General features: G+C 45.3%; 1 protein-coding gene across 1 annotated transcript in view; it reads right to left on the bottom strand.

Annotated features, from left to right (window-relative positions):
• SIM1 (SIM bHLH transcription factor 1) overlaps nt 1–16,753 on the bottom strand; it is a 91,511-nt gene that overhangs the window by 21,600 nt on the left and 53,158 nt on the right. The window lies entirely within an intron of this gene.

The following is a 16,753-nucleotide window of genomic DNA, read 5'->3' on the forward strand; positions in this document are numbered from 1 at the left end:
ATTGAACTGTGGGCTCCAGGAGGAATAAAATGCTGTTCTTAAGACACATGTTGATGTCAGGAGAAACAGGACAGAGAAGCTGAGTTATTACCCTCAGGGCCAGTGTCAAGGGTAGGCATGCTTGGGCACTTGCAGAGAGCCCTCACACGAGCAGGAGCCCACTGACACAAGCCCCGTGGACTACCTCCTCCTCTTCATCATTGCAACCTCTGCCTATTTACTCCCTCGTTCTCTTCTTGATAGACAAGAAAGTGGTAGCAGTTATGATAAAGAGGATGAGGAGCAGTAACAGGTTGTGAGAATGAGAAGGTTGACTCCTGGGAATGGGTGGGGGGTGACTCACTAAGGGCATCTTGCCCAAGGTCCTCCAAAACACTGATTGCACAAATCACCAAGGTGTACTGCAAATTTGTTTCTGCCTGCTGTGTATTTTACTGCCCTTCCAGAAATATAGTCATCAGCACACTGGAGGTTGAATTTACACCAAAGCGATCGCAGAACAGAAATGGACCGAGTTACTGGGCAGCAGCCCAGTCAACTAGCAGAAACTCTGACAGGAAGTGACAATACCGAAAGCTGATAGAGACAAATTGACCTTTCAGCACCATAAAAGTCATTAGGAAGTTACATATATCTGGAGAAAGACACAAACCATGTGAAAGCCAACATACACATGAATGTTCTTTTCCAAAAGGGAGGGGCTGGTAGATAGTGTGCCACATGCTGTAGTGACTTCAGTCTTGGCTTCTTCAGAAGAAAGGTTTACATGACCAAATGATGGTCCATCATTCAGAAATTAAAGGATACAAAACCCCAACCATGCAACCTGCTTGTAATAGTACCTTGAATAGATGTTCCTCCTCAAATTTTGAAATCACCTCTGGGAATCAGTGTGACGAATACCATATATAATAGTAAATCCAAACTCCACTGTCATTCCCTATGGCATGGAATTCTTACAAAATCACATGTACTGACACCAACAGCCAAGAGGTGTGTGTGGGGGGGGGAGGGATCATCGTTAGCATTTTAGAAACATGTAGTGGATAAAACCAATATTTCAGAGATACATCTTCCAAAGATTCGATTTCAAGACGAAAACCTGAAATTTAAACTTTAACACAATGAACAACATAGTTGCCAGATATACCCATGGATTTGTCAGATTAAAACATCACCTTGGTGGTTGACTGAGCCTGAAATAATTTTTACATGAATTCTCAAGGCTGCCAGAGCATAAAGAGAAACCCTAAGGGTCACAGAAGTATCAGTTGTCAGACAGTAGATAACTTTTCTGGAACAGAATGTGACTGTAAATGGGCTAAAATGGTGCCAAGAAATTTAGAGCATATAAGTGGGAGATCTTCCAACTTGGAAGCTCCACAAACAAAAATTCATCGTGCCAACAGAATCTGCCATCAATCATGGCAGTTGGCATTGTTTGAAAGCCGTAAAGGATCGTCTGAGTTGGGGGAAGTAATAGTAGTCAAATAAGAGGCTCTCTTATCATTTTCATATTTCCTAAACCAGCTTGAAAAAATGTGAATTTAAAATAATTTGCCTATTGAACAGCCTATCTTGATAAAAAGCCAGTTGCAGAGTTGAATACCAGTGTGAGGAAGGGCTAGCAATCTGTTGGAATGGAGTACAGCCAATGTAGCTTACCATATAACAACCCAACATTTACCATTTTGTAGTATGTCATAGCACAGTTTTAGAAAGTGGCTATCCTGGGGTATTTCTCAGTTTTTTCAGATGACTGAGTACGTATTGTACATGCAGACTGTAACTGAAGGGAGTCGAACCTTTGCCTGACTCAAACCTGCTTGATGGCAGGTGGAAGAACTAAAAGCATTAAAAATGTTTTTTCAAGATTTCCAGTTTTGCAACCTGGGATTCTGTTCCACAGAGAATTTGAGCTGCTCCTTTACCTTGGGAATATTTTAGGGCAGGACTGATCAAAAACTCGCTTTTAGGTCACAATGCTAGGTCCCTAGGAGGGTGCACCAAGAGCCATAGGATTCATGGGATCTGAGGGAAGAGAGAAAGAGAGGTCTGTTCTTGGAGGAGGAGATCTGAACTCAAATGTTCCCCATCAGCTGCTGCAGAAACTTCTGTAGTAGTTCTTTTTCACTGTCAGAACTCCAACATTGGGAAAGGATAAAAGGAGGTATGACAGGGTGGGCTGGAGGCAGTGAAGGAGAGGCTGTAGATTCTTGCTTGTCCACACCTCTCCTAGCTCCCAGACATGCCCCCAAGCAGGCTAACAGTCTATCTACACCAGCTCCAGGGCTGGCATAGACCAAGTTATTTATTTTTTTAAAAGGAAAAATGGTATTGGATGAAGGGGGCAGAAACAGAAGTGCCACTTCTGCCTCTCTGCCACCCGCAAGGCTCACACCAGCACGGCTTCAGATTTGTCACAGGGTGCAACATCGGAGCACTTTGCAAGAGCAGGTAGGACTGTCCTGTTAGCACAGTAAAATTTTAGCATGGTGCCTATGGTTCCAGAAACGATGGACTGTGTTATTTCCACATAAAGCTCCCAAGAAATTATCTCACTGAAATATACCCCAAGCTACTGCTTTCCTATTGACCAGTGAAATTAGTGAGGTTTCTTTCCAAAAACCATCACTTTGGTTTTGAAAATGCTTAAGGCTAAATTTTCTTCTTTATAATATTATCTGCATTTAGATAATATCCTCTCTAGGCCTACATGGATATAAGATAATAAAATCATATTATTGGCATAGAATTGAACAGACACCTTACACAAGCTGACTGAAGGTGGAAAAAATTCTGAACCAAATAACCTTAAAACGATGTCAGTAAGTTAGAGGCTGAAGAGTAATGGAGCTTTTTTCACCCCTCAATTGACTGGAATAGTTTCTGTCAACGAGTTCGACAGCCCTACTCTTACTCTGGCAGTTGCATTATTATGAAGTTCCTGAAGCAAGAATAAAAGACACTTGTTGATATTAGTATCGACTCATTTGTACCAAAGCCAGTTTCTATAGACTGAGTCCAAAATTGCAGCCAAATCTACAAAATCTATAAGTGTTTAGTAGGACTCTTAATGCAATGCTGGGCAACATGATAAAGGTTGATTCAATTATCAGTTGTGCATTGGCTCCTTCAAAAGCCACTTTGTTCAGGATGGATAATACAGTTACATTCTTCCCATTCTTCCAAGTCACTTGTAAATACTTCCCATATTAATTAGAAACAACATTCAGAAGACTTATCGGACAGTAATTATGTTAATTCTGGTTACGTCCCTTTCTCAGTAATGGAATGGTTATGCTTTGTTTCCACCCAGTGGGAAACACACCCATCTAACTAATCTGAGTAAACAGGTCAGCTGCTATTGGTGTCCACCTGTCAGGAAACCGTTCACATATTTCTAGAGGCATGATATACTCCCCTGATGCCTTACTGGATGAAAGGGAAGTAACAAGGCCCTTGATATCTACTACTGTGAGTGGTGGTGGTAAATTTTTTATATCTAAGGAAAGGATCTGTCTAAATTACAAAGGAGCAGACACAACCAGAAGTCCAAAGGATCTTACTATAAGGTGCGTACCAAGCCCTTGCAGAAATTTGTGCATCTACTGGGGGACCAACATTACTTAAGCTAGATTCCAAAAACTTATTTTTCCTCTGCAATGGCTGTCCCTAACTCTAGCTGCTGCTCTTTGAAGTGACGTCAAAGGGCGGCAACAACTGGGGTAGGGCTACTGGGAGATGGGGCAGGGGCTAGGGGAAGATGCAGGAGGTGGGTGATGTGGTGGGAGTGTTAAGGCGGGAGATGCAGCAGGGTGTGGGGGGAGACGTGGAAGGGAAGCAGGAGACATGGTAGGGGTGGCAATGAGGACTGGGTGGATGCAGTGAAAGTGTGCATTTGCTCCCCCAACTGAGGAAATGGAAGAGCTTGTGCTGGTCCTCCAAATCAGCGTGTGTGTGTGTGTGTGTCGGAGCGGAGCGGAGCGGAGCCTTAAACTGTTGTTCTTTCATCATAACTCCCTAACCTTTGCACTTAGCCTTCTGAAATGTTTCAGGTGTCTTGCTGAGGGAGGGACGCCTCTATGATGGTGTCCATTTTCATACAAATTACAAAACACACACACAGAGGGGGGAAAGGAAGATGAAGCAAATCACTCCCCCCCCCAAAAAAAAGTTTTAGAGACTCCCATTCTGAAATTTTGCATGGTTTTCTTAGATAAGTCTACCTCTATGCAGTAGGCCATTTTCATAACAATTGCCCACAAAAACAAATGAACAGAGGGATAAGCATATCCTTTTAGGGGGAACCCAAGAAGCTCCTCTTGCACAAAACCTCCTAAACCTATTCATCTGGAACTTGGCAGGCTTAATCCCCTCAGGTCCTACAAATTGAATCCAATTTTGTCAAAACGGGGAAAAAAAACTATAGCTGTTTATTGATTTCCAATTATAGGGCATTATCCAATCCTGCTGCTGCACCTCCACTGGTTTTGTTGGACCTGTGGGGCCAAGTGCTAGCACAATAGGAACTAGAGCTTCCTAACGCAACCCTGGAAATGCTCGTTTCCAGAATGGGACAAGTGAGGGGAGCTCCTTTCTGTGAGTCCTGTTGACCTGCCCCATTCAGGAAATGAGCATTTCTGCTCAGTTCCAGTTGTGTCAGGAACGGATAGCTTCCTGTTCACTAGCAGTAGGTGCCATTGGCACACAGGCAGCATTGGATACTGCCCATAGTCGATGGGAGGCATGGAGCTTCGGATGTCTGAATCAAGGCTTGGATTTAGCCCGAGTTCAATCGGGTGGCCTTTGAATCAGTCCAAGGTGAATTGGGCTCTTTTCAAAATAGCTGAAACTGAAATCATCCAGACTGAATCTTGTGGTCAGTATACTAACGTCTACCACAATGGTCCAAATCTATGCTTCCTATAAATGCAACAAATATTTAAATAAGCAGAAAGCATGCACTTGGCAATACCTAACAAAAGGTACTTAAGTGTTAGGATTCATTTAATAATGAAAAAAGTTGGCTAAGGGAGAAGCTGTCTGAAAAGTACCACGAGAACTCTCAACATCACCCTGGATAGGCCCCAAAGATATAAAGAGCGGAACTTGAGTCAATGTTTCATTTTCAAATAATACCCTTTTAACAGCGCTGAATCCCATGGCTCAGTCCTGCCATGTCAACACCAGGCATGTTAGTGTGTTGATTTATTTTTGATAGCATCATTTCCCATTACTTTAAATTCACAGATGCTTTTTAGCAGCATGTCCGCTGAGAATGTGCTGAAAGCCTATTAAATGAGAGGTAAAACAGCCCCTTTCCCTCCCCTTAAAGAACGCATCTTCTCAAACCCAGCCTTTGCACTACATTTCCACTTTAATATCTGTGCATTTATGCATAAACAGTATCTCTTATTTGTATTAATGGCACAGAAATGTAAATCCTCACATGCCAGTAGGAAACCATCCTCTATTATATGCAAAGTTAACAGGGACCTCCAACTGTTTCCCAGGCTAGACATTTTCACCTCAATCTTCAATGCAATCTTTTTTACGTGTTGAAAAAAAATAACAATAAAATAATTAATTCCAGTGATGCATCCCTAGATCCAAGTTCAATTTCGCAAGCTACTAGCATAAGAATCTCAGATGGTCCTGGGGTACTCATTCTGTGTGAGATTTTCAAAAGCACTTGACATGAAGCTAACTGGACTCCCATCACAGCTGCTGGTTAAATCTGCTGGTAGGAATTTTGCCATTGTCCTTGATAGAAAACAGAGCTGAAAGACAATGCTACAAAGCATTTTTACTGTATGATGGTTTTAATTGTGAGTTGGTTTGGAAGCTTCAGCTAAGAAGCTGCATAGAAGGCAACCTCATTAATATTTCTGAAAGCTTTTATATTTAAGTTACACTGGATTTAAGTTCCAGTGGGAGTCCACTGGAAAAAATAGGCAGGATTTAGGTGAGTTCATTTCAACTGGAAAAACAAATATGCTTAAATGAGTTGGAGCAATATCTTTTGTTACAAAGCCCAAACTATCACCCAGTTACGCCAGTTAAGCTGCAATCCATGGCCACTAGACAGCGGCTAGATGGCCATAGGATTAGTCAGTTTCCAGGAACCAACCTCAGAGCCCACACTCCAAGGTCGGTTCCCAGAGAACTGCCTCCCCTCCACCTCATAGGAGGTGCAGATTGTCCCCGGGATGCAGGCTTGTAAGAGCAGCGTGGAGCAGGATAATAGCAGCATGGAGCTGGGCAAAAGGAGCGTTTCTGGGGGCAGAATTTCCTATATGTCACCCAGCCTCCCCACCCACGCTCCAGCATCCCATGGCTAGACAGCTGAAATCAGCCATCTAGCTGTGAATGCAGGGGGGCTGGAGTGCAGAGGAGAGGATCCCCTCCATGCTCTTCCTGCCATCTTCCTGCATTGGATAGGCGGTCGCCTCCAAATCCAAATAGGATTGCTTCCTCCAAGGCAATACAGCCCCGCTGGCTTTACCAGGACTAAATTAACTTCAGTCCAAATACTATTGACTTTGGTGGCTTATGTACTGGACTGTCAATTCCAGATCTCCATCTCCAACCAGGTGATGACCGTCATCTCTTGTTTATAGCCATCTTCAAGTAATCAGAGAGGCATACCTCTCTCTTCTGAATGTGGAGATTCCATTCTTAGCTCTCATGCTTACTAGCCATTTTAGAGCTACATTCCATTAAGGTGTTAATCTGTTCTTAAATTCATCTGTAATATTCTTGACTGACAGCATATTATCTGCTGCTTCAATTAATTGGGGTAGGGAGGCAGTGCAATTAATTGAAGCAGCAGATAATATGCTGTCAGTCAAGTTCAGGACTATGTGGCTTGTTTGGACCAGATCTCCTGAACAGTGCAACACAGACCTGCAAAATCATAGTCACGGCATAGAGGCTGCCCAGATTGTCCTTCCTTCCCTGTTACCCCAGACTCATCCACTTAAGTTTTATTTCAGCTGGGCTTAGGATTCTGCAGGACCCATGATTGGTCACTCACAGAAGTTTGCAAGTCCTTTACATCATATTGTCAACCTCCAGAGCATCTCCCATGCTTTTTTATTTTTATCCTGCCTTTTAAAAGATTGGCGAAAACCCGATAAGGAACATTAATCTAATATATTGGCAGTGTGTAATTGTGCAGTTCTGCTATACTACAGTGACATCTAGTGGCTGTATAATGAAACATATAGAACTTGCCAAGAAATAAAAAATAAAATAAAAAGGAATTCCTTGATTCAAAGCACATGTCCTCCCATGTAAAGGAGCTGATCTTAATCCAGCAGTAGGGGTGTACGAAACCTGCTTACCCGTCCCCTGAAGGGGTCTGCGGGGGAGAGGTGATCTGTCCCTCCCCCCAGAATCCTCCCTGGCTGGCTCTGCTCTGCGGCGAGTCCGCGGAGCTGCCAGCCAGGCCCGTCCACAGCCAGACTTCCAGCCGCTGCCACGCAAATGGCAGCTGGTGTAGCAGATGCCATTTGTGTCCCTGCTCTTTGCCGTGATAAGCTACGTAAATATTTACATAGCCTATCACGGCCAAGGGCAGGGACGCAAATGGCGTCCGCTACGCCAGACGCCATTTACGGATGGCTGCGGAACGAAGACAACGGCCCTGGACCGGCTGCCACCAGGTAGGGTCCATCCCAACTGGCCTTCAGGGGGTGGTGGGGGGGAGCTATCCATTCCACCGCGGACTCTGGGGGTCCATGAAGGATTTCTCCCCCATCCCTATCCAGAAGCATAAAACCTGGTAAAGATGTGGGATTTCAGCCTTGTGTGGTGAAGCCCTCTGAATGGAGAACTGGCATTCCACAAGCAGACGGTATGAGCTCCTAAAGTGGATAATGTGTTTAATTTCTTTAAACTTGAAAAGTAAGGGGCCCAGTTTAATAATGCAATCCTATTTATTTTTACTCAAAAGTCTCACTGTGTTCAATGGGGCTTTCCCTCTAGTAAGTGTGTTTAAGAGTGCACCGTAAATGCCATATAGCTGGGGTCCCCAACCTTTTTGGAGCCATAGGCACATTTGGGAATTTCAGAAACTGCTGTGGGTGCCACCACAAAATGGCTGTCATGGGGATGTGGCTAGTAGGGACAGGGTAGTCAAAAGGGGTAGGGGGTAGAGAAACAGTGAGGCTTGAGGCTTGGAGGGAAAGGAAATAGCAAGGCAAAGGGGTAGAAGGGAGAGAAGAGAGAGAAAGAGTGAAGCTAGAGGCTAGGGGGGAGCAGAAACAGTAAAGACATGTGGGGGGAGAGAAATAGTGAGACTAGAAGCTGGAAGTGGAGAGAAACAGCAAGGTAAAGGCATGAGTGGGAGAGAAAGACCAAGGCTGGGGCTAGGAAGGTGTCATGCCTCCCTTGGCCTCCTCTGAGGATGAAGGGGAATGGCAGGCTCCAGACCCAGGGGAAGGCACCAGTGCAGAAGGGGCCTGAGCCTTCTCAACTCCTGTGGAAGTTCCTTGCCCAGCTGCAGCCTCCCTAGGGATGTCAGAGAATTCCGCAATGGATTTCGGTGAGGCCGAATGCCAGTGCATTCGGCCCCCTGAAATCCGTCGCGGAATGAAGCCCCCGCCCCCCCAACCCACGAAAGGCGCATGGGACGAAGCACTTACCTGCTCCCGTCCATGCTGCTTTGCAAATGGCTGCCGTCCTGCGGCCGCCATTCGCTTCCTCTTCATAGACGTGATAGGCTATGTAAATACTTACATAGACTTACATACACAGCTAATGCAGGGATGCCATTTGTGTCCCTGTGGAGGCCATGATAGGCTACGTATGTATTTACGTAGCCTATCACGGCAGGGGGAAAAAACCCTAGCGTACGCAAATGGCGGCGGCTACCGCCATTTGCATACGCTGGGATTTTTTCCCCCCTGCTATGACAGGCTACGTAAGTATTTATGTAGCCTATCACGGCTCAATACAGGGATGCAAATGGCGGTGGCTATGACAGCCGCCATTTGCATCCCTGCAGGGCTGCCCAGCGGCCGGATGTCTAGTTGCGGGCGGCCGGAGCTGGCTGGCGGCTCTGCGGCTTGGCCGTGCAGCGGAGCCGGCCGGGCAGAATTCCGGGGGGGAGGACTGGATCGCCTCCCCCCCCATCAAGGATTCCAGGGGGATGGACGGAGCGCCCCCCCAGCGGAAACAGAACGGAATGTAAGGTAAGTGTTCCATCCATTACTAAGCCTCCCCGGAGTATTCAGAGGGTGAAATGCCACTGACCACAGCAGAGCGAAAGTGGCTGCATGTAAGAGAACAACACAGGTGAGCCTCTGTCCGTTTAAGACAGAACTGCTCTCAGAGGCAGGAGGATTGATTGGATGCAGCTGCTTCAGGACACAGCAGTTAAAAGCAGGAAGCAGGCAGGAGCAAGGCTGCTGGAGAACAATGTTGTATCTCATGCCAGATCTCAGCCTTGACCCTGGACCTGATGCACTGCCTTGCTCATGTTTCTTTGTGCTTTGGACTTCAGATTAGAACATGGACTTCTCTTTGCCACATCGGTTTGGATTCGACTGCCCTGGTAAAGTTCCCTGCCTCAGATGCCTTTTCCCTCTCGCAGCCTCAGACAGGTTTATGACCCTGTTATCAGCCAGTGATTTATTGCTGCCAGCTGTGGTCAGCTGGCAGGAGCCAACAAAAGGGAAAGAAGAAGGCTAGGGATGGGGGAGAGAGAGAAATAGTGAGGAAAGGGGTTTGGGGGAGAGAAATAGCAAGGGTGTCTGTTTCCCGCCTCCCAGCTGAGCAGAGCAGAGCAGAGCAAGCTGGTCCAGCTGGTCCAGGGACTACAGAAGCAAGCAAGCTCCCAGAGAGTGAGCGACCAGAGCGAGCGAACAGGGGGAGCAAACAGGAGTTGGCCAGGGGACTTGCAGTGGTAGAACAGACAAAGGAGACAGAGGCTAAGAGGTAAGTGGGCTGCAGGAAGCCCAGGGGGCTGCCCTTTATCCTTCTGAGTGGCATTGAGCTCACCAGGTGCTTCTGAGAGCTCCAAATGAATTGGGGGGGGTGGCCTGAGTACTCCCAGCAGCTGAGTGGGCAGGAAGCTTCAGTCTGTTTCCTGCCTCCCAGCCGAGCAGAGCAGAGCAAGCTGCTCCAGCTGGTCCAGGGACTACAGAGGCAAGCAAGCTCCCAGAGAGTGAGCGACCAGAGTGAGTGAAGAGGGGGAGCAAACAGGAGGTGGCCAGGGGAGTTCAGCAGGGGAGGTCAAGGGGGAGGCCCCTAACATTTTTTTTCTTTTTTAACTAACTTTTTTTCCATTTATTTGTCTTGTAATACGCACTTCCACACCAGTGGGACTCTGCTTTTAACCTCTACTGAGTAGAGGAGCAGGCACAGGCTAGGCTAGAACAATCACAAAGCTAGACACAAAAAGGGAAAAGAGGCTATGGAAGGACAAGACTCTCCAGTGGTGGTGACCTGCAAGGTGTGTGCTATGTTTGTTTTCTTGCCTGAGAACAACATGGCCTACACCTGCAACAAGTGCAAGTTGATCACGCTGCTGGAAGAAAAAGTAAGTGGACTGGAGCAGCCACTGTCGACCCTCTGGGGAATAAGAGAACACAAAGAGTTCTTGGACAGAATGGGGGAACCACAGCAGCAAAGGGAAGACCAGAAGCTTGAAGAGCAACAGCAAGATGAGGCAGAAGTAGGAAATGCTGAGATGAAGAAAAATGGAGTAGAGGATACTCCTTGGAAAAGGGTGACAGTTAGGAGAAGAACTAGACGCCACTCTGCACCAGTGGAAGCAGTGGAGCTGCAGAACCGATTCCAGGTACTTGCGGATGAGACTGGAGGACAGCCTGCAGAGGAAGAATCACAGGGGAACCTACATGAGAGTGAGCAAGAGGCTGAAGGTCAGTCAAACAGAGGCGATGAAACCCAGGCCTACAACAAGAAGAAGAGAAGAGTGGTAGTAGTGGGAGACTCCTTGCTGCGTGGGATCGAGACCCAAGTATGTCACGAAGACCCGTGGACTCGCCAGGTATGTTGTCTCCCGGGAGGATGGATTAGAGACGTGACTGAAAGGTTGCCTGCACTCATAAAGCCCACCGGCAGGTATCCCTTTCTTCTCATCCATGTGGGAACAAATGATACCACCAAGCGGAGCTACGAAGAAATCACATCAGACTTTGAAGCTTTGGGAAGGAAACTCAAGAACTTTGGGGCCCAGATAGTTTTCTCATCCATACTTCCAGTAGTTAGAAGAGGGATAGAAAGGGAACGAAAAATACTCCAGGTGAATGACTGGCTATGATGGTGGTGCCGACGAGAGAGATTTGGATTCTGGAACCACGGGCTATACTTCCTGGAAGATGGGATGTTGGCAAGGGGCGGGTTGCACCTCACAAAGGCTGGGAAGAATGTGTTTGGCCACAGCATGAAGAACTTCATCAGGAGGTTTTTAAACTGAATCCTACGGGGAAGGGAGATGTAAAGTTGGGGGTAACAGTGGATGTAGGCTCATGCACTGCAACGGAGAGAACAGCTCTGATAGCACCCAATAATAGTCTTCAGACACATGTAGGAAGAAAGCCAGACTATGAAGCACATGGTCTTCCATGTCTATATACTAATGCCCAGAGTATGGGAAACAAACAGAACAAACTTGAACTCCTAATACAAGAGGGAAATTATGATTTGATAGGTATAACTGAGACTTGGTGGGATGACTCTCATGACTGGAATACAGCAATTGAAGAATATAACTTGTTCAAAAGGAACAGAAAGGGAGGTGGGGTTGCACTGTATGTGAAAAATACATATCTCTGCACAGAAATACAGGAGGATGAGCTTGGTAGCCCCATCGAGAGCATCTGGATCAAAATAAATGGAGCAAAGAATAAAAGGAACCTGATGGTCGGAGTCTACTACCGGCCACCCAATCAAGGAGAAGACGAGGATGAAACTTTTGAAAAGCAAATAGCCAATGTTGTAAGGAAGCATGGTGTGGTAGTAATGGGGGACTTCAATTTCCCTGATATTTGTTGGGAGACAAATTCTGCAAAACATGGCCCCTCCAGGCAATTCCTGACTTGTGTGGCGGATAACTTCCTCCTACAAAATGTAGAGGAAGAAACTAGAGGATTGGCTATCCTTGACTTGATCCTAACCAACAGAGATGACGTAGTGTAAGTAGCAGTTACAGGAACTCTGGGGGAAAGCGACCATGTTGTATTTGAGTTCTTGGTTCTAAGGGAAGCAAAAGCCAAGTGTAGTCAAACGCGTACCCTGTATTTTAGGAAAGCTGATTTTAATAAACTCAGAACAATGATCAGTAAGGTCCCATGGCAAGTGACTCTAACGAGAAAAGGAGTCCAAGATGGGTGGGATTTTTTAAAAAAGGAAATTCTCAAGGCACAATCACAAACAATTCCAACAAGAAGAAAAGGTGGAAGACAACAGAAGAAGCCAATGTGGCTTCACAAAAAGCTTAGAGATGACCTGTAAACAAAAAAGGACACATAGAGGAAGTGGAAAGAAGGCCAAGTAACAAAGGAAGAGTACAGGCAGGTAGCACAGAATTGCAGGGATGGCGTCAGGAAGGCTAAAGCTGAGAAAGAGCTGAGGTTAGCGAGGGATGCTAAAAACAACAAAAAGGCTTTCTTCAACTACATGCATAGTAAAAGGCAGAGGAAAGAAATGGTTGTTCAGCTATTAAATAAGGATGGCAAAATGGTAACAGGTGACAAAGAAAAGGCAGAAGTGATCAATTCCTACTTTGTATCAGTCTTCTCCCAAAAGAGGGTCTATGACCCCCCTGGCAAAGGCGAAGTACAGGCTGAAGGGGCAGGATTGCAGCTTGAGATCAATAGGCATATGGTCAAGGAACACCTAATTACTTTGAATGAGTTCAAATCTCCAGGGCCAGATGAACTGCATTCTAGAGTAATAAAGGAACTGGCAGAAGAACCGCTGTCTATTCTCTTTGAGAAATCATGGAGGACGGGGGAAGTGCCAAATGACTGGAGGAGGGCTAATGTTGTCCCTATCTTCAAAAAGGGTAAAAAGGAGGAACTTGGGAACTACTGACCAGTCAATCTGACATCAATCCCTGGGAGAATTCTGGAGCAGATGATAAAGCAATCCATCTGGAAGCACCTTGGAAACAACGCAGTGATTACTCGAAGCCAACATTGATTTGTCAAGAACAAGTCCTGCCAGATGAATCTGATCTCATTTTTTTGATCAAGTAACCTCCTTTGTGGAGCGTGGGAATGCTGTAGACATCATATACCTCGACTTCAGCAAAGCAGGGGACTGGAAACAAAGCCCTATGAAGAGAGACTGAAAGAACTGGGCATGTTTAGCCTTGAGAAGAGAAGACTGAGGGGGAGATAGGATAGTGCTCTTCAAGTACTTGAAAGGTTGTCACAGAGAGGAAGGCCAGGATCTCTTCTCAATCATCCCAGACTGCAGGACATGGAATAATGGGCTCAAGTTACAGGAAGCCAGATTCCGGCTGAACATCAGGAAAAACGTCCTGCCTGTTAGAGCAATACGACAGTGGAACCAATTACCTAGGGAGGTGGTGGGCTCTCCCACACTGGAGGCGTTCAAGACAAGGCTGGACAGCCATCTGTCAGGGATGCTCTGACTTGGATTCCTGCATTGAGCAGGGGGTTGGACTCGATGGCCTTGTAGGCCCCTTCCAACCCTACTATTCTATGATTCTATGGTGGAGGCTGCAAGTGGAGAGGCAAGGGACAGAGAGAGCAAAGACAAAAAGGCCCATGTGCATCCAAGAAGATTGGGTGGGACCAGGAAGCCACTCTTTCCTTCTCTTTCTGCTGCTGAACAACTGATTAGCTGCAGATTCAGGAACAGGAAGGAGAACCTGGTGCCCTAAAGTTTGTCAAGTTTTTTTATTATTAAAAATACATTTTCAAAGGGGGCAGGGAGTGGAGAGCTTCCTGGGTGCCCTTGGAGGTCCCAAGAGGCACTATGGTACCCACAGGTGCCATGCCAGGGATCCCTGCCATATAGGCTGCCAAGATAGTTCAGACTGGTCATGAGACAGAAAACCAAAATATCCTCCCTGGTAAAAAGTAAATTAAACAGCTGACAATGACAATTTGCTGAGAACAATGCTCAAAACATGCCCCTGCCTCATGGTACAGCCAAGCCTGATTAGGCGGGCACCTTGTGAGTAAAGACACAAAAGAAAAAATGGAAGGGACTTAGTACACTTCCAAGCTGATCTGAAGAGTGCTTACTTGGAAGGGAGACCCGCTAACTTTGTCTGGATTTACTTCTAAGTAAATAGGATTAGAACTGCGGCTCTTGTGTCTAGCTGGAAGAAGGCCAGGATAGAAGAAAAGCATTATAAACACTTAGGCAGTGGATGCTGGTGGCTCTGATGTCAGTGGGGCTCTGAAGCACCTTGGACAGCTCCTTTAGAGTTCTGACTGGTTCTGACTGAAACCCGGAGCAGATTCACTGCCCCACCAGCATTGGCGCCACCAGCCTCCACTGCATTTAGGAACATAGAAAGCCTTAACCCAAGACAGACTCTTGGTCCATCTAGCTCAGTATTACCTACATCAGCCTTCCCAGCCTGGTGCCCACCAGGTGTGTTGGACTCCCATCAACTCCCATCATCCCCAGCCAGTATAGCCAATGACTGGTCTACACAGACTGGCAGGCTTTCAGACAGGGGGTTTTCCCAGCCCTACCTGGAGATGCCAGGAATTAAACCTGGACCTTCTGCATGTGCTCTACCACTGAGCTATATATAGCCCTTCCCATTAAAGATCTTCCTTCATGAAAATGAAAACAAACAAACAAAAAACAATTGCACTTCCTTTACATCGATACACAGGTAAGAAGCAGTGGTTGAAGTGGCTAAAAAGCATAACTGGGCTGAGTACAAGGGAGGGAAAAGCAAATGGATGGTAAGAATAATTCCCAGGGAAATTGTAGGTACAAAAACCTGGACAAGACTGGATAAACATCCATGAGGTTTGACTTAAAGATATTGGACTGATCACCCCTTATGAGGAATCAACAAAACACACGTAATAGCATTATGGCTATTCAGAGAAAGGAGCCATAATTAACAGTTATATTTATCGATACAAATTCAAAATCTTTTCTATTTAACCTAAACATTTTTTTTCCGCTCCATCTTATATACTTGATCCTTGATTAAATCTCTTGTAGGCTGCTAGTCATTAATTGTTGTTTTTTTTTAATGGTTACTGTGCAAACAGTTCATTCATGCCAATGACCTATCAAATTTCACAGACATGGTCTTTAATTGGATTCATTCATTTCTAATCTGCTTAAGCCTTTGATGCTGTAATGCTTGACTAAATATATATTCACCACCTTTATTTAAACTGGTAAAAGAAATGTGAGATTCAGTCTTTGAATATAAACACATATGCCATTGTTATTATGTACTTAAAGGGGCGGGCATGGGGGAGAGAGTATAGTAGAAATAATTTGAGAGATCAACATTTGGTGTGTCCCTAGCAGAATTTATGTTATTTATTTATTACATTTATTCAATGCTTCATAAAAAAAATTCTCTAGGCGTTTTACAATAATGATAAAAATAAAAATACAAGAAGAAAAGGAAAGGAAAGAAGAATTAGGAATATGGTGTCTCTATCATTGTAAGGCAAAGATTTCAAGACAATGGAACATTTTAAGACCATAGATGGGCCCCTAACTTGCAGACCAGTGTATAGCAGTCAGTGATGCCAGGCAAGGTTTTCTGGTGCTAATGAAGTTTCTTAATATCTGCAAAGGGCCCTTTCTGTTGGGACAGTAACCCCTGCACCGCCAACTATTCTAGACAGTATTTTGGTTTTGGTTTTAAAGTGTGGATTCTAAGACAAAGAAACATCAGTCTGACATACCCGCACAATACACTGGAAATCTTAGCTGTATGCCTGTTTAGAATTTTTGAAATTCTTATTTAATGGCCCATCTTTTGACCACATGGGGGCCATAACTGCTAAGGTGGTTCTCAACAGTAAACCTTCATAGGACTATCAAATGCTATGATCATAGGTTTCTAACTCTCCTCTGCGAAATAAAGTCACTGACCTCGGTTTATGAACCTTATCAGTAATATGAAGAGGGCAATTGGGACTTTCATGTATCCTATCATAAAATAGAGATTTCACTCTATTAAGAATCTGATCCCATGTATCTGTCTGTGTTAGTGCTGAACCTATTATTGTACGGGGGGGGGGGGGAAAGAAAAACAAACCTATACAGTGTAATCTTTCCTGTGTACTCAAGAGAGAAATGTTTGCTTTATGTTATTACTTGAAAATCCAAGTAAGCCTTGCTTTGCACTGCATGTCATACAATCTTTAAAAACAAACAAATAAACAAACAATTTCAGGGTTCTGTCACATTCTTGTCTCACAATGAAAAAAATGAATTGGGAGGCGAGCATATGAAGAAGAAAGGGTGGGGCTATGCAGATAGAAGCTGACAAAAGTTCCCACCGGCTCCCACCGAATGCTATGGAAAATAAACAGGCTGTAATCTGGAACACAATGGAGAGAAAGCAATGTATCATCCATGCCCCCCAAACACTGGGCTGACTGCCCAAGTGCCACCAAATACTGATCACAAGTGCCCGCCTTTATTTTGCCACTTAAAAGTGAATGGCTGCCATTGACCTGGTTCACACAATCAAAACAGCCGCCAGGCGGGTTTTGAATGTTCAAGCTGCAGCTTGTTGTGCTCTCTGAAC

The sequence above is a fragment of the Heloderma suspectum genome, chromosome 1, assembly GCF_057233095.1.
Source record: "Heloderma suspectum isolate Gila_16-S chromosome 1, 16-S_ref, whole genome shotgun sequence".
Taxonomy (NCBI): Eukaryota; Metazoa; Chordata; class Lepidosauria; order Squamata; family Helodermatidae; genus Heloderma; species Heloderma suspectum.